This window comes from Anastrepha obliqua, chromosome 1, assembly GCF_027943255.1.
Source record: "Anastrepha obliqua isolate idAnaObli1 chromosome 1, idAnaObli1_1.0, whole genome shotgun sequence".
Classification (NCBI taxonomy): Eukaryota; Metazoa; Arthropoda; class Insecta; order Diptera; family Tephritidae; genus Anastrepha; species Anastrepha obliqua.
Window position 1 is genome coordinate 28,482,234 of NC_072892.1, and position 19,083 is coordinate 28,501,316.

Sequence of the window (19,083 nt, forward strand, 5' to 3'; positions counted from 1 at the left end):
CGGTTCTACTTTGTTTAGTGGAGAAAGTGCAGAAGCATTTATCTTTGGAAAATAATTTGACGATTTCGGACAGTCCTAACAAGTGAAATTTAGTTAAGGTTATCTCGGTGAAATATGGAAATCGAAACGTTCTACAAATTAAATTTAAAATCAAGGAATACGTTAAAAAAAAATCTTCAAACCAATTTTGTTGTCGTTGGAATCAAGATAAAAGTTCTTTACGAGCTTAATACTTTGAGTTATTAATTATATATTATATAAGTTCTTATCGTTCCGGTCCATTTCGATTTCCAGCTGCCTTCTGCGGGTATGCACTGATCGTTCGCTACATCTCTTGTCTTGTGGCTTCCATGTAATGGCTCTTCTAGTGATTTCGCTGGGTAGTTTGGTGGCGTATGGCCTATCCAATTTCCACTTTATTTTTATATTGATCGGGTGCTGTTGTGTCAAGTGCCACATCATTTGTTGTCATTTGTTATTGTATTGGGCTAGAAGATTTTGATGATTTGGCGAAGGCACTTATTGACAAACATTTGTACTTTCTGTATGTCTGTTGGTGCGGCATTCCACGTTTCGCATCCGTACAACAGTGTTAATTTTACGTTCGATTCGAAGATTTTCAGTTGTGTATGGGGGGAAATGACGCGTGAGTTCCATACTGGGCTTAGAGCGCCGAAAGCTTGTCTAGCTTTTGCAAGCCGATTATTTTGCGTTTTATAATTGAATTGAGTTTTATAAAGAGTTATTATAGATAGAGAAAAATTGTCCTTTTACGAATTTATCGTTTGTACGAATTGGGCGCTCACTAAGATTCCTTCTATCGGGCGTCCACTGTATTTGCGAGCTGCTACTCAGCCTATTAAAATCCGGTATGGATGTGCTACATATTTCTTGGCACTAAAGTGATGCCAACAAAACGAACAGAACACAAACGGCAGAATATACGTCCAATGCAGTTTGCTAAATTACTGTTAAGAGAAGCAAGAAGAATGGAGAAAATTGCTTCTAACGTACATTTTCGCGATTAAAAAATTCGATTACGAGCGTTCATGCAAGAGTATGCAGTACTGAGCATATGAAAATCATACATCGGCATGTGCGTATGTATGTATGTATGTATGTAAGTTGGTCATTAGAAGTAACCTGTGCAGGTGAACCGGTTTTGATCTGGTCACAGCGACCGTTTATTGCAGTAAAATATTGAATGCAGCTACGTTACCATGGATTAATAAAAATGTGTTGGATATTGATACGAATCACCTTAATTGGAACATATTTTTATGTATGATAGGGTATATATTTACATTTAAAATATTAGGTGAAGTAAAAAGTTCTGAATGTTTTGCGCTAGATTTGTTTAATGTCAACTTGTGTACATTGCACTGGCCCATCCGACTTGCAAATCGATCGAAGCGAGGTACACTGAGGTATTTTATGTAGATTTTGGGGATTAGGAGCCAACGTTCACGATGACTTTTCACCCTTGGTTTTCTGCACATTTAAAAAGTCTTCGAGAATCTTCGCGCTTTTATACGATGAACTTTTGTTTGCGGCTTTTCTTGGGGGTTTTTGGTGAAGAAGAAGTAGATTATATATTTTGAGTAAAATTTTAAGCTTAAATAAAAAATATATATATTTATTGCTTTTATTTGTTTGTTACATTTATGTGTCGATATTTGAATCTCAATTAGATAAATAAAAAATTACAAAAAAAAAGAAGAAATTAACCACATTTTGGTTTTGTATGATATGAAAAAAACATTCAAATGCTTCTAATTGCAGTAGCGGTTTACTTTTTTATGAATACTTAACCAATAAAATTACTTTTACGTAACTAACAGCTTTTGGAAATTAATCACCATTTTTAGCTCCAATTACCCACTGCAGTGCACTTACGGCGCTAGGTAACTATTTTAGTAAGCAAACGCAAGGTATTGCACTGATTCACTGTACATATGTAAGTGAATATAACTCGAAAAGTTACTGAAATCTCATTATGACACTTGTAAGAAAATTACCAAAAAATTTTTTCCCAATAAATATAAACAATAAAATATAAATTTGTTCCTAAATATTTCTTTAAGTTTATTTTATGCTAAAAAAAATTTTAATTTAAATATTTAAATCAAAAAACATTATTAAAAAGTTTAAAATTAATTTTCTTAGTTTTACAATATAATTTTTTTTATTAAAAATTAAATTAATTATTAAAATTAAATTTTAAAAAATCTTACCAATGCATATTTAAATTTTTTAGCATAAAATAAACTTAAAAAAACGTTAAAAACAAAAATATAATAATTTTGAGACATAAAAAAAATGTATATCTCCGCTTTTTTAACATTTTTACAAAAAAATAAAGTTATTTAAATTTTAATTAAAAAAACATTAAGTTTAAAAAAATTTAAATTAAACGTTTACAAAAAAATTAAAAATTAAATTAAAATTTTTTAATTCGATTTTTTTTAATTTAATTTTTTTTTAACTTAAAATTGTAAATTTTAATTAAGTTTTTAATTTTTGTGTTTAGTTTTTGTGTTTTTAGTTTTTGTATGTTTCAAATTTTTTGTATGTTTATTTTATGCTAAAAAAAAAAATTAAACACGTAACCAGTGGCCGGTGACCACCATAATTTAGACACCATTTAAAGGAAGAAAACCCATCTACAGTCATCTAGTGCTGCTGATATAGTGGAGGAGGAAAGCTGGATCTAGGCTGGAGAACTGCTTCAGGCTATCTCCGAAAGGTACACTAAGGAACCGGAAGCGCCTAGCCGCCAAACCCGGGCATTCGCAAAGAAAGTATGCAACAGCCTCTTTCTCTGCAGGATCTCCGCAGCTTTTGCAATTGGAGTTGTATGGAAGTCCAAGCTTCTCTGCATGCTTCTCTCTCTATGAACTAGTGACCGGTGACCACCGCCATGAGTTTGGAAATTAATAGCAGCTTGATTATCGGAAAATATATTTATTTCTTCCTCCCCACAGCGATTCCTAAGCATGTTGCATGCCTTCAAAGAAGACCTGTACTTGAAGAACATTACTAGATTTCGGCTGTTTTAAGAAGTCTGAAATATTGGATGATTTAGAGAAAGCAGAAGTTCATAGAACACTGGCGGCAGTCCGTATTTCTTTCGAAATGAGGAAGGAGCTGCCGTGTAGGGGTATCTAAGGGACTGAAACTGAGTGCCGGATAACTTAGCTGTCCGTCTTAAATTCTGAGTCAGGAGCTTCAAAATGATGGCAATCAACTTAGGGAGCACCCAATTTGTGTAGATCATCAATAACTTGCAGATTTTTCGTTATGTAGAAGAAAGTAGAAGGTAAAAAAGCCATACATATCTACACTAAGGCTTACTGTGGCAGAAAGGCAAACGTACATTCTAAAGAATTTGGTGAATTGTTAAATTCAGCAGCACTTTTTCGGGTAAGAGGCGATGGCTAGACAACCAAAGAACTTTGGTGCACTTTGGCTGCGAACCTGCCGCAGTGCCGACTAGAATTACAGTGAGGCATGCCGAAGAATCAATTAGGCCCGAATTAGGCAGGCCTTACTGAGGTACGCCTCACTATTACCTTACCAGGCCCATGTTAGGCAAGGCAAAGATTGACATGCCAGAACAATACCAAATTTGGTTGTGGTCACGAAAACCTGTGGCAGTTTGGCTGCCTTATGAGGCGCAAATTTGGAATGCGGTCTGCCTTATTTGCGCCTAATCACCGCCTTACCAACATTTCTAGTCGGGGTTGCGAACTGGTAAATAGTGCAAAAACCGTCCGGGGTTATCTATGCGCACAACTTGGTCTTGCTTGCTCTCAAGTTGCTAATGTAGCATATAAATTATTTTGTTTACAAAAACAATTTTTGTTTCACTTTAACCGAAAATTAAGTTGTGCTTACAAATAGTGTTCCGTTTTAAACAAAATTTCGTTATAAACGAATTTGCTTCAGTGGTTGGCATGCATTTTATAAGGGAACAGAATAAGAATGCTTTTTATAAAGTTGCTGCTATGCTGCTAACTAGCCCCTAACTAGTAACATTTTACACGTATAGCAACGATGGAATAAATTTTCAAAATTGTGCGCCCTCCTTCGTAAGCATTTGGATCATTCCTTCATAAAAATCCGTCTTTTAAATATAATAAAATGTGCAAACCGTACGTTTTTCCGTCCACATCTAAAATATCTCACTATAGAAAAAAAACAAGTTTACTGGCGTTCCTGTTAATAGACTAACAATAACTGTGTATTCTTACTGAAGTGGGTCATCGCCATTCAATCCAATCCTGTTGCTATTGAGGTCATTGAAGCTGCAGCCAAAACCAGATGGTATAGAAAATATTCTAGCATTAAGCACTTGGCTGTAAGCCTATGTGTGAGTATGTTGTGTGCAAGTACCTACACACATATTTACTTGTATTAAACTACACATTATTGCCTTTAGATAAAGCCATGTAACACAAACGGGGAGTTAAATAATGGCATCTCAGCGAAATTCATGTGTGTGTACGAGCACAGCACAGCAAAGAAGGAGCTAACCATGAGATGCCTTTTTAAATGTATGTACATACGTACTTACTAGAGTTGCCAAACTTTAGTACGAATATTCTGGGTCTTCGTGCTTAAATATTAAAGTGCAATAAAGATTGAGAATAAAGTATTATTACATTGAAGCTCGACTTAGTCCTTAATCAGCGCAACCAAAATGTTTATAAATGAAGAAAACGCCACAAAATCAGTGTAAGTCCTAATCTACCGAAGGATACCCATAAATTGTGAAACATAAGTTGTTGCAAGTGTTTTGTGGCATGAAATTGTATAAGACAATGTATCTTGAATACCTCAACTGCTAGTCTACAATCGATCGTTGGGAACTTAAGAAGATAGCTGGCGATTTTCGCATTGTTCGTATGAGCTAGGCAAGACGTTAGCAATCCCGCACGAAGTGAATGAATTCCATAAAGAATTCGGCTCTAATTCATTGTCCATTTCAATTCAGAAGTATCTCTGAGAGGTGCTAATTTATATATATACAATTGGCGCTTTCCCCCTTTTTTGGTGTGCGTTTTGGTGTTTTTCCACAAATGGAGGAACCTATATTCCATTTGATTCCGCCTCCAAACGGCAGATACTATTTTATGAGCAGCCTTTTATCGGCAGAAATGCACTGGAAGGCGTGCCATTGTTTGCCGAGGGGCGACCGATTCCAGGAAAGGTTGCCACTTGCAAGAAAATTACCAAAAACATTTTTTCCAACATTTGTTTTTAGCATAAAATAATCTTCAAAAAAAAAAAATTAAAAACGAAAATATATATTAATAATTTGGAGACATAAAAAACATATCCCCACTTCTTTCAACGTTTTTACAAAAAAATTAATTCAAATTTAAATTTTTTTTTAATTAAAAATTAAATTAAAAGGAAAGGTTGCCAGTAGGTACGAGCTCTTTAGGAATGGGAGTCGTTATTTGGAATTATATTATGGAATATTTGTTTTGCGGTTCTTTATGGGATTTACAATCTCAAATATAGATGCTTTTCTTATACTCGTGGCGAACAAATATTTCGTTTTCTTTATTCAGATAGTCAATGAAGCTATAATTAGTTTGAACCTGGCGTCTCTGCTGTAAAATTTATGTCTTTCTTTTGAATGATTTCTATTTATCTTTACGTTTGTATTGTATTTCAGTTTGCTTCTACAAGGTGGCGTAAAATTAATCATCAATTATGCTTTTAAATAATTTTTTTACTAAATAAAAAATTAGATACTTTGAGTGATGGAAATTTTTATTTTGACTTTTACACGCCCCATTGCTTGTCTGTTTGTGTACTGCAGCTGTTTATGTTAGTTCACAAGTGTCAAATATGATTCACGTACGACGCCGTTTACAAAAATGATGTCATCTTCCTATATATACATATATTATATATATAATTGGCACATACACCCTTTTAGGATGTTTGGCCGAGCTTCTCCTCCTATTTATGGCGTGCTTCTTGATGGTGTTGTACAAATGGAGGGACCTACAGTTTCAAGTCGACTCAGAACGGCAGATATTTTTTATGAGAAACTTTTTCATGGCCCTCTTTATCTTCCGATAGGCTGATTGATTTTGCGCCACCGTATATATATGTGTCCTGTGAATTTCCACTATCGCTTGATTAGCGATTTTTATAATTGTGGCTGCTTTCTTATTTTTGTTAACAACATATCTTTACTTATATTAATTCTTTGACTTCGCACACACATGTTTACATGATGGAAATTTATTATTTTTTAATTCTATGGGTCTTTAGTCAGTTAAATGTTGTCACATCTCATTAAAGTTGTAGTTAATACTTCTATATTTAATTATTGTATGATTAAAAATTGGTAATAACTAGTTGTCTGAAGCTACTTGTATTTACTTTAATGGTACTGGCCTTTAAGGTCTTCTGACCTTCTTAATCAGCATCGAACTCTTCGCCCAGATTGATTATAGTTTCCACTCTATTTATAAATTATAGCAATTGTAGTGAATTTTTGAAAACTTTCTCAAGAGTTGGTTATATCTAGAGGTGATGATAACCGCGCCTACTCTCCCTCATCAGGCAATATTTGTTGGTGTTAGATAGCTCCACGGAGTTGTCGGCTTAGATCGATTAGAGTGAATTAGGGTAGAGCGACGACGATTTGTAGTAAAAGCATATTTTTGTAATTTTCAATAAAAACTTAACAACTTGTTAAACCTTTTATAGCGGGTATTGCTCTTTAAATTTTTGACTTGTAATCATTTATAACCCCAAGGGGTAATAGAAAGTCCCATAAGTCTTCTTCACGCGGGCGAAACAGAGAAAAATGTCAAATCATTCAGTGCCGTAAGGGAATTTAACAACATGCAGTAAGATTTGACACACGTAAAATTTCAAAAAAACCGTTAAGATGTATATGATATTTTATATAAAATGTTTATTTTATCGTTAGGTGAGTATGTGTCACAAAACATGAAACAAAATATAGAAAAAGATTTATTGAACGTCGAGACCTAAAAAATTTCATTCATCTATTCTATTTTAAATTCTATCTTTTCTTGGTGTGTAAATGTCCGAAGATGCATTTGTGTGGTATCTGAAAGATTTGCTCCCAACTCGGTGGGCAGTGATCGCTTGATGTTTTCTACTACAGGTTCGGAAAAACTACATTTATCGTTTTGTCTTCTAAAATATTTGATTGTGTATGGCAAATGACTCTCCCTTATAACAGCTGCTACCAATCCAAGTTTGGGGCGAAAGTTTTGGATGGCGAGGTAATAGTTGAATACCCGATATATATATGTGAATATATATGTATATAGGGCTTACTTCCAGTATTGGATATTTGGCCAAGGTTCTTTTCCTATTTATGGTGCGCGTCTTCATGTGGTTCCACGAATGGAGGTCCCTCCAGATTTATACCGACTCCCAACGGCAGATAATTTTTTATGACAGAAATATATCCGGATTCTTTCATGGCAGAAATATATCCGGAGGTTTGTCTTTGCCTGTCGCGGAGCAATCGCTATTAGAAAAAAAAATCTATCATTTGGAGTTCCATGCTCGAGGTTTCAAGCCCGGCCACTACCGAATGGTAGTCACGCGCAACTATTCGGCTACGGCGGCCGTCTCGATAACAAATTTATTATTTTTAATATATAATATGTATAATATAATAAAGGGTCTTTCAAAAGTGACGCCTAGATGTAAATAGTGAATAATTCCTAGACGGCAGATTTTTTATGTCACAAGGGTCCGTAGGGTTACCGGCGGTGGTGGAGTCGTGTTAAACATATATAGTTAGTTCGTGATGCATGTCTTGGCGAGTTGTAATAAACAGTTTAAACTTTTGTCTGCAATATTCGTCAGAGATGAAAATTGTAGCGATCTCAGTCAGCTGTAACGAGTTTTGCTCAGAGCAAGGCAGTGGCAAAGGAGGTGTTCTAATGTACCACTTTCTTCTTCGCATAAATTATACGCATCGTTATGAACTAATCCCATTTAAGCTGCGTGATATGGCGTGAGACAATGTCGGTCAGTCCTTCAACCAATATTTTACATTCCTTCCTTGGCAGTGATAAAATAAAGTTAATTGTTTTCGTGTTGCAAACTCGTAGCATTATTTTTGCAATCCTGTGGGAGGTCAAGGCTTCCCATATAGACTGCGCTCTTAGAGTTAGTTCCTTGTCTATTTTCGTCTGCAAAACTGAGAGTGAGGGATATATGATATTTATGTGTTTGACGTACTCAATCTAGACAGCGGGTGCCTGTCTTAGCAAGCTCGTCAACTCTCATTTCCCTCTATTCCCTTGTGCGCTAGTACTGGGTACCATACCTGTGAGCTGTCTGTCCGAGCTAGTCATCACAGTCATTATTGCTTTAATAGCAGCTTGACTATCGACGAAGCTGTCTGTGCGAGTGTCGAGGGGAGTAAATTCCAATGCTAATTCAGTGGTGGACATTTAAATTAGTAATTTTTCACATATAATTTTTAAGAGCCGTATTTTGAATGAAAATAGTGAGAATTGAAATAATCTAAATTTTTACTTGTTTTATTTTAAAACAACATCAGGGCGCGTCTTTTGAAATATCCTTTATACATTTTTTCAGAGCTTACTCATAACAGGTCCGTTGTTTGTATATATTTACTTAAAAAAAAATCTTTCCTAATTTGGTCTTTCTTTTTACTCACTTTTAAGTATGAGATTTTATGAGGTATTTCAATTTTTACTAAATTGGAAAGAGGAAAAAAGAAATTCTTTTAATGATAAGGAATAATATTTCGCATATTCCGGCATACGACCTTTAAGGCCATTGACGTAAGCCAAATTTGTGAACTGTAAATATAAATAAAAAGGTTATTCTATTCTATTCTACTCACTAAATTTTGTGAAAAAAGCCTTAAATTATATTGAACAAATGGCATAGTACGAGTATCAATTGTGGACTTGACTTTTGACTTCTGACACAAAATTAACCACCACCCTAGGAAACCGAAATCATAGAGCAATTAAAGAATTTGGAAATGCTGGTCAGTTTAATCCATTAGCACAGTAATTATGTGTATGTATGCGATTATGATTGCTGCGCACCGCTATTAAAAATACTGTAATTATTTGATGGTGTTAATGTGTCTAAACAGTTTTTAATGCTGCTTACGCTGTTTTGTTACTATTCTTTGCTGCTGTTGTGTATCGAAAATGTAAATGTAACTGAGTGCGGGGGCGCATTTAACCCGAATAGCAGTGACCCGAAACGTGAAATTCCATTTAGCAAGCCAAGCAAGCGAAAGTACTCCACAACCTTTGTTTATTACCGTTACTGCTGGCCTAAACACAACCACATATTATTATTATACATATTTATGTACGATTCGGAGAATTCTCTTGTTTTTAATAATTATCTAAGTATGTCCCTGCATTGGCGGCTGCCGCACAGTTACGCGACGCCATAAAGCGGCGGCCGAAAATGGGTACATTTCGCTATAGACACTTCATTTAATATAGAGAAAAGAAATCAAAAATATGCTGAAAAGTGGACAACTACCGCGCCACCTACGCTAGTGGGTGGAAATATTATAAGTACTCCGACTTTAATGAAAGAGTGGAAATATGCAATTTAATGGATTGGGGGTAGTCAGAATTTTCAAAACATTGGTTTTTTTGCATTTTCTTAAAGTATAATGTCTTAAAAATATTGTGTGAAAATTTTAAGTGAATTCGACAAATACTTTTCGAGCTATTCAACTATTAGCAAAGGGCGCTCGGCGCAAAGCTTTAAATGCGTTTTTCTCAAAACTATGTTTTTTGAACTGGTGATCAAAAACTGGTAACTTAAAAACCGCTTGGTAGATTTCAATAAAATTTATACTGCTCTTCAAAACCATAAACAACTCGTGCTTGATCGAAGGTTTTTTTTTTCAAAAATTTAAATTTTTTTTAAACAATTAATTGTCAGTTTTTTCTCGAAAATCTGCAAAATATTTTCTGAAGCCGCCATATCGTTAATTTTGAAAAAAAAATTCTATCAGGCTCAAGATTATCTATTAATAAAACTTATTACTCTTGTCCGATTGATTTTAGATGAATCTCCAAGGACTTGTGATGATCACAGCAAGGGACTTCTGGAGAAACGGGCGATAACTTTTACAAGTATTAATTTTTTTTTCGACATTTTGCTTAAGTCAATGTAAAATCAAGCAATTGACTAGCAAAATAAAATGATTGAAAATCCTCATTTTTTCGGGCCTCTGACTACACCTAACCCCTTAATAGAGATCGAACTTCAGACATGCCCACCGCCAATACAAATGTTTGAGAATCACTGATAAATAACTTACTGGTTTTAAAAAAAGATTCATGTGTACCCTTATTTGGCATAGCAATACCGGCTGTTCAATGGTGACTCTCTTTCTGATTCACAGAGTACGGCGAATAACAAATATATTTTTTTTAATTATTAGAATATTTGAGATTAAGCATTTTCATTGTCAAAATGGTTGAAAAAAATAATTAAAATTAAAAAAAATTAATAATTCAGTTCATTTAAATAAATAAAATAATAAAAATATTATAATAATATCCGTTTTAATTTATATTCTGAGTTGTAAGAGCGTCCACAAATGGCAGGAATAAAGTAAAGCAATGGAATTGGGCATACATAACTATTAATTATGATTAAAAATATATTTGCTTTAAGGTGCGTGCATGTGTGTGTATATAGAATGCATAAACTAATTCTATTTTGCCTATCGCAGTCTCTTCTCTTTCTTCTGTGTCGAATGTTGTGTGAAACCAAGCGCAGTTCTTGCGTTCAAATGCGAACTTCACACGACGGCATTGTATCCATCGGTTTTTGGATGCTAGCGCCAATACGCAAACTTTTTTGCCATCTACGTTCACACTTTCTCCATTCTTTTATTTTTTAAAGTTGATTGTAGTTTCTACTTGGTTTGGTCGAACTAAATTATTCGCGAATTCGGAAGTGGTACTACAAAAAAAATGAATAACGGGCGCTATTGCATGCCGCTGCAGCGGAAATTTGGGGAAATAATTAACATGCTTTTGATATCTTAAATAATGTTAAAGAATAGATTGGCATGACTAGATGATTAAAAAAATTTAACTTTTTTCAGTTTTTCTTTTATTTATCTTAACGTAACAATAATAAGCAATAAGTGTGCTCTTAACTAGAAATGAAATAAACTTATAACTAAATTCTAAGCAACTATATTTACGTTAGTTGAAAAGTCATGCAGAGCCGAATAATTGACTACTGCCACTGCCAAGGACATCGCCTGCATGAAAATTTAGCCAAGTATAAACCACCTCCAATTGAGAAATTAAAAAAGTTAGATTAAAGTGCATGAAAAGTTAGCTGCGTTGTCGGCCGGGTCACTTCAACTTCACCTACCCGCAAGCGCGCATAGAGCCGTTCTCGCCTACACAACAAACTGGGCACCTTGCCAATAAAATGTGTTATACTTTTTAAACCGGAAACGCGTGTGTTGCTAAAACCAGTCTATGAATGAATAAATAACATTAGGGCGCTCTTTTTATTTTAATACGACGATTAAACACGAAAGCCTTGCGTGTTGTTGCTGTCAGTTGGCGCCTTTCAGTCAATTACTGACGGCTGGTAGCAGAGTAAACTCTGGTATTAAACTCTTGTATTATTTGATATTTATTCAGTATTTTATTTGATAATTAGGCATTATAAATGAAAAATATTATTAAATTGAAGTTACTGTTAAATGCAACTAAAAGGTTCCTCTTCTAATACCATCTTGTATTACGTATTATGGACCTAACAGAGTGTGGATACTGGCATTAAAAGCACTGAAAAGGCTGAATATTATACCGACAGTGAAATTTGGCAAACTTTCAGTGATGGTTTTGGGATGCATGTCCAACAAGGGAATGAGTGATTTGGTGTTTATAGAAGATAAGATGGATGCAAGACAATATTTGAATACAGTAGGTTCTGTTTTTATGCGGCTTTTTTTTATGCGGTTTTGAAATAGTGCGGTTTTTTTTTTAAATTACAAAATGCATGTCGACCTATCGGGAATTGTACATATAAACAAGATTCTAAACCAGCTAAGCAAAAACTCATCACAGATTACATCAGAAATGCTAACCCTACAAGTATGGAACCGCCTGCATAACTATCTAGATCAGACGTGTACATTTCCTCAAGTGACGAAAGTGATTTTACGCCAAATCCTAAACGAACGCGCAACATGTGTGTATTGTCTGATTTTATTTCTGACTTAAATTTATTTTTCGATTCTGACGTTTCTTAAATAAAGATATAATTTTCAAAAATACAATATTTTGTTTATGCGATTTTATTTAATTATTTCAGATTCATGCGGTCTATGGAACGTATCTATAGTTATAATATGGGACTAGTGCCCTTTTTTATGCGATTTTATTACATTATTTCAGATTTATGCGGTTTTAGCATTTGAAACGTATCTATAGTTTTACTATAGAACTAGTAGCTTTTTTTATGCTGTTTTTTATTATGCTGTTTCTTGCGGAACGTATCTACCGCATAAAAACAGAACCTACTGTATTATGCAATGCCATTTGACAAATAGTACAACAAAATTTGGCTACATTGTAGACAACAAACCTCAGCTTAGATTCTATTTGGACCACGATATAAATCATAAAGCTCATATGGTCAGAATATGGCTACTTTTTATTACAGTTAAGTATTGGATGCATCAGCCCAAAGCCCTGATATCAATCCAATAGAAAATTTGTGGGCATATTTAAAGAATAAATTGCAGAAAACTCTTAAAAGTTCGAGCAGAACTCAAAAACGTTATTTTCGAGGAATGGCACACGATACCCCAGTACTCTGACGTTCAAAAATGCATTCATTCTATGAGAAGTCTGAGACTGCAAGGTGTTATAGATGCTCGGGGTAGTCATGCAAAGTACTGATTTGGATTTTATTTTGTCAAACATATAACTCAAAAAAATTCTATTCCGATGAATTGACCCGACAACGTTCCACGAAAAACACCCCCACATTATTATTCAGCCTCTCCCGTGCTTTATGATTGATGATACCAATTTGGAGTAGAAATATTCACGTTTGGGCCGCCGCAAACGTCACGTTTGAGTCCGGAATATGCCCTCTAGCGTAAACTCAATTCGGCGTTGTCGTTGCGGTGCTGATACAAATGGCTCCTTCCGTGCCAGTCGACCATGAAGCTCTGCTTCTGCGTAGGGCAACTCTTGTTTTCGTTATTGGCTTTTTCATGTGAACGAAAACTTCTCGATGGTTGTCAGCTGCAATCTTCCAAGGGTCCTGTTTTGACAAGCTAACGATCATCCTACCAACCTGGCTAGTAGTCTTTCGCGCATTCTTTTTTCTGAAAATGCTTTTCGCTATTTTATACTCAGAAAATTTTTCCAAAGCATCAGAAACCAATGTTTTGAAATAGCACTGTAGCACTTTAACTAAAGTCAAGTGCTGTAGGAATATTCCAGATACTTTATTTTTTACTTACTTTTAAGCAAAGGCCGAATCGTTCTTAAGTATATTTCTTACAAAAATATCAGCGAAATATGACTATGAGCGAAATCGGGAATCAGCTGGTGGGCTGACGTCACTTGGGACGTGCTTAAAAAAATTTAATTTGTGTTAGTGACATACAAAAAAATCAACCAACGAAACATTCGTTGCCGTCTAAACAACAACTCATTGGACGAGTGCGTGCATATACATGAAATTATCGTGCAAATTAGGGCTGCCCATAAGATTGTGTTAATAATATACGGAAAAAAATCAACACAGTCTTCGCTCATGTTGCTTTGTTGGTATTGCACAACGACTGAGTGCACGAGTGTGGGAATACATGTGAAATGATCGTGCAGTATTCGGCTGAATCTCCTGTTGCAGCCGAAGCTCCCCTCACAATATTTTTTTTCACCATAGTTAAAGACCAAACCTGGTAAAACTATCATTCTTGCGTGCTTCTACTAAAACGCATTAAATCAATGCGAAGCCTTCAAGGGAAATAAATAAATCAAAGCATTTCAATGAATGTGGTTACAACAAAAATATATTCAAGGGCAAAAATTAGCGTACGACAGCATGCCTTATAAAGGATGCTCATATACGATTGCCAACGCATCGTTCTTAAGTATCTTTCTACGGCTGTATTTGCCACCATAATTTGCATACGCTAAAAATATCAAGCACTTAAAATCACAGAAATGGATATGAGTTCCTCCTGAATTGAAACAGGCAGATATGGCAAGCAGAGCTGATTGTTATCACATAATCGGATTAGCAAATAATGCAACTTTACTGCATTCCGAAAAAGTTTTTACGACGCTTTTAGACCACGAAACTATGAAGTGATGAATTTCGGTGTGACTTATTTGTATATGTAAGTATCTTTGCATACACATTCGTCAAAGATACTCGTAAGTAATAGCAGCAGGTACATTACCTCAGCACAAAGTGGGTCCAACGCTTAGCTTAATTGGTGTAATAAGTGAAAAACTAATAAAACACAAACACAAAATAAACTAACCAAAATATAATTGCATAATATTCAATAACAGTAATACCATTTAAAGTTATATGTATACTTATATATTTTTATATGTATATATAAAATATTATAAATGTTTTTTTTTTTTTGAAAAGTGCATGACCATACTTCGATAAAGGTTGGAAGAAGAGAGATAAAAGCGAGTATTGATGTTCATTGAACAAAACGTGGAGCACACACTTTCGCATACATACAGATATATGTGTATATGCATGTGTGTATGTATATATGTAAATTGATACCCACTTATTTGTTCACAATTAGTTCGATATGTACGTACTTGTAAAGCCGCATACATATTTACACTTACATATTTGCGAGCATTCACGGGCTGTAAAAATAGACTGAATTGAAAGGGCATGCGCACGTTAAGCGGCTTACTTTCACGCAATGGATAGATGCTATTTACAATGTTTTCATTAGTTTATAATAATAAAATTAATAATAATAAGAAATGACAACAAAAAAATAAAAATACATCTTCGCATTTACAAGGCACTGAAAACTCGCAATGGCTAAATTTTTGCGCAAGACAGAATGGTTTTAAGTTGATATACCATATTAATACAAAGTGGCGCAAAATTAATCAACCATTTTTGTAAACAGTAGCGTACGTGAGTCGTATAGTACGTGTTTTGTTTTGGTTTTGTACTTTCATTCAAATAAATTAAAAATCAAAATATTTGTATAAAAATGCATGATTCAATTATAGAAGGTTAGATAGGTAATGGCAAGGTCGTTTTAACACTATCTTACGTAGGGTTGCATGTACGAAGGATTGAGAAAGAGGGCAAAAAGTTGTCCCCTGCTTGCCTAAAGGTAACAAAAAAGTACGCAAAGTAGCTATTTAGTAGTGTAATCAATAATAAAAGAATTAAGTATATTATTGATTTAATCTACATTAAAACAAAACAACAGAAAAATTATTATTTTCTTTTAATGCATATGTCATATTTATTTAGAATTCTTTTGTTTTCTGTATGGGCTTAGTTACTTTTTAATAAATCGACCAGGATTATTTTATGATAAATGTTCTGAAATTTAGAGTGGTAATCATAGCTTTTTTATTGGAAAGTACCCCTCTTAAATTAAATGAATTACTAATAGGGCAAATTCATCATTAGATGACTGAATGACTGACAATTAATTACCCTATCGGAAGATTTATAATTTAGCAAATGGTATCCTACGACAATCATACGAATATTTGACACTTGCAAAGTAGGCAGATGCAGTACATAGAAAAGAGCAGCAGTGGAGTGCGTAAAGGTCAAAATAGAGATTTCCATCAAAAATCATCTTTTTATTCAATAAAAAAGTTATTCAAAAACTAAATTGGATGATTAATTTTGTGCCACTTTGTACATATCTTAGTATATTAATATAGATAACGTGATTTTTGTGTATTGTCCTTCTCTCTTTGGCTCGGCTCTATTCGGGGTCGGCCCCCTTGTCCTCATGCGCCAGGTTTCTCTGACCTGCGTTGTCACATCATCAAGTTGCTGCTCTCTTGTGACCTTTTGTATCGTATTTAGCCAGGTCGACTGTGGTCTTCCTCTAGTTCTTGTTGGCTCAGTTATGGTTCGATATGGTGTTCGTCTTTACGCATTACGTGTCCGTACCATCTCATAGCCAGCCTTTGTCCATGCGCGTTATTCCTGTTTCCCAGTGAAACATTTGCATTTCCGCCACGTGCATGCTCTGGTTGTGCTTAGCTTGTGACCCGTACATCAGTTTTGGTCTCACGCAGGTTTTATACACCTTTACCATAATAGTTAATGGCATTTTCTTGTCATATAAGATGCCCATCAGGCTACGCCACTTTAACCACGCCGCATTAACTCTGTGTGTCACATCTTCATCTATGCTTACATTTTCGCTCAGAATCGATTTTAGGTACTTGAAATTTGTTCTTACTGTTATTGGCTGCCCATTAATATAGGAGAGCTCTCGTTAATCTGTTTCCTCTTTGCCGAACGGTAGATGTAGGTATTCGGTTTTCATCACATTTATGCGCATTCCGTTGCTTGTCAATAACGTATTTCATTCCACGTGTTCATTTTCTTCCAGACAAACGAGGTCCCCATTAGTTAACACCATATCGTCCGCGCAAGCGAGATTCCATGGCGGTTTGTCTTGAACTATAGCTACCAGATGATCCATAACAATGTTAAAAATCAACGGGCTGAGTGCTGAATCTTGGTGCATACCGACCATCACTGGGAGCTATTGCGTTAATCCGTCAGGTGTGCATACTTGCGTGGTGGTTTTGTGGGACATGTTTTGAATCAGGTTGATGTATTATATTGGTATTCCTTTAGCTCTTAAGGACCACCAAACTAATCGGCTAGGTACCCTATCGAAGGCCTTCTCTGGACCTACAAAAACCATATGCAGATTTTTCGTCCTGCTGCGGTATTTCTACGTTAGTACTCTAATTGCCTGTGTATTATGACAATACAGATTCTCCGTATTTGACTGAGCTCTACCCGACTTTTGCATGATTTTCAAGGCACTTAAAAGTTAACTGTAATAAGTAAGCTAAATATTTTAGTAGTCGACTATGCAGTTTCCGGCAGGGAATTTACTTACAAACATATGCACTTATTGATTCGAGAAAAAGTTGTGCTGTGTATGGAGCTAACTAAAGTTCTACGGGAATTATTTGACCACCGAAGTCGGGCACAATCTTCTCAAAATTTTTGACCGCAATTTTTGGCAAATTTTGACGTTTTCACCAGCTTCAAATGTTAAATTAAGCAACTGAATTATTTCTTAACTTTTATTGTTGCTTAAAATTTTACTTTTTTCGCACTTATTGCAGTTGTCACTTATTGATAATTATCAGTAATTCGTTGGGTCTCGGAGTCAGTCACTGTTTCAAAAGAAAAATAAAAAGCGCAAGCAATAATTGGTTTTTTTTTTTTTGTAGTAATATTCAGTTGGCAGTTGAAGACGAATTGTGATGATGAATGATAACTGGAGGTTTTAAGTGGTCTCAAATGGAAAGTTTTGCCTTTTGGTGCGAGACAGTTGGTTAGGCGGACAATTGGTATCAGCGATTATACGAACTTACATATGCACAAGCACAAATGCTGAGCAACTAAACGTGAATAGGGTTGGTTGCAGATGCCACACAACGGCTACAACTGTTTTTTTCTATACCTTGCGGCGCCCACAGAAATATACGATTTGTTAAGGTGTGGGTAAAACTTGACATGGAATAACTCATATCTACTTTTTCCTTACTCTATGACTCTAACTATTGCATTTTCGGCAATTATTTCATGTGGTGTGAAGGATTAAAGGCCTACAATGCAAATGCCATCATAAGAATGCTACCTTGTAACACTCGGCCGGTCTAAACGAAAATATATGATCGATGTAAAGTAATCCCGCAAGATTTTTGATCAAAGCTATTAGTTTAAGGATCGCAATACCATTATCTTTTTCATGAATTCACTGCCAAGGCGATTAGAAGTAGTCGTAAATAACATCGGCGGTCATACTTCGCATTGAAACCTTATGTGGTGTTCACATTACCGATCAAGTTCGACAGCTTTGCCCAAATTTGTCTTGTGCACGAGTGTGGCGGCCGCTCATTTTTGTCAGTCGACAGTCCATGGCCATATTTGAGTTTGACTGAAAGTGCATAGCGGAAATTGAAGTCAAGTCAATCGATATATTTGTACCGTCAACGTCGTTTTGTATGCACAACAGTAGGCTCAAAAAAAATGTTGGAACTGTAAATACATAAGAACAATAGATATTCATTGTCAGTTTAACGATGGAAATTTAAGCGGATAACGATTATTTTAAGTAGCTTTTATTTTGCTAAAAGATACAACGTTGCCTCTAGGACATACATAACGTGACCAGGGTAAGTGATGCGGGACAGGAAAATGTATGCGAATGAATTGTTAAATGAAATGAGAAAATCAAAAAAAAAAAAAACATAATAATGTTGAAGATGTAAAAAGGCAATGTAAATACCATTCGTGGGTTCTATAGAAAAGAGCTTAAAGAATTAAGCAATCAGAGTCTCTAGTGTCGGCTTTCATTAGACAATCTAAAATAGTTTTTGAAGTCCTGGCTTACACTCACCAATTTATTGCAAAATATTAACCTGGAAATATTAGCATCAGGTTTTTGCCAAACCGTCGTTTTGCCCACTTGCACTAGTTTCTTTTATTAGCTCTCGCTATAATTACTAGGTTGTTCAATAAAGTTTGCGGTTCGATAAGAGAGGGTGTTGCTACTAGCCTCAATTTTTTTTGTTATGTTGGTACACTCTGCATATGATTGTATGGGAAGTTTCATTTAAATCTGTCAATTCATTCATTGTTTACAAGCCATTTAGTATCGACGTGCCAAAGTATTTCTTACAATGAAAAAAATCAAGCATCGTGCAGTGATTGAATTTGTATTTTTGAAAGGTTTAAAAGCAAAGGAAATTTGTGAACGAATGTTGAAAGTGTGTAAGGACTTTTCGC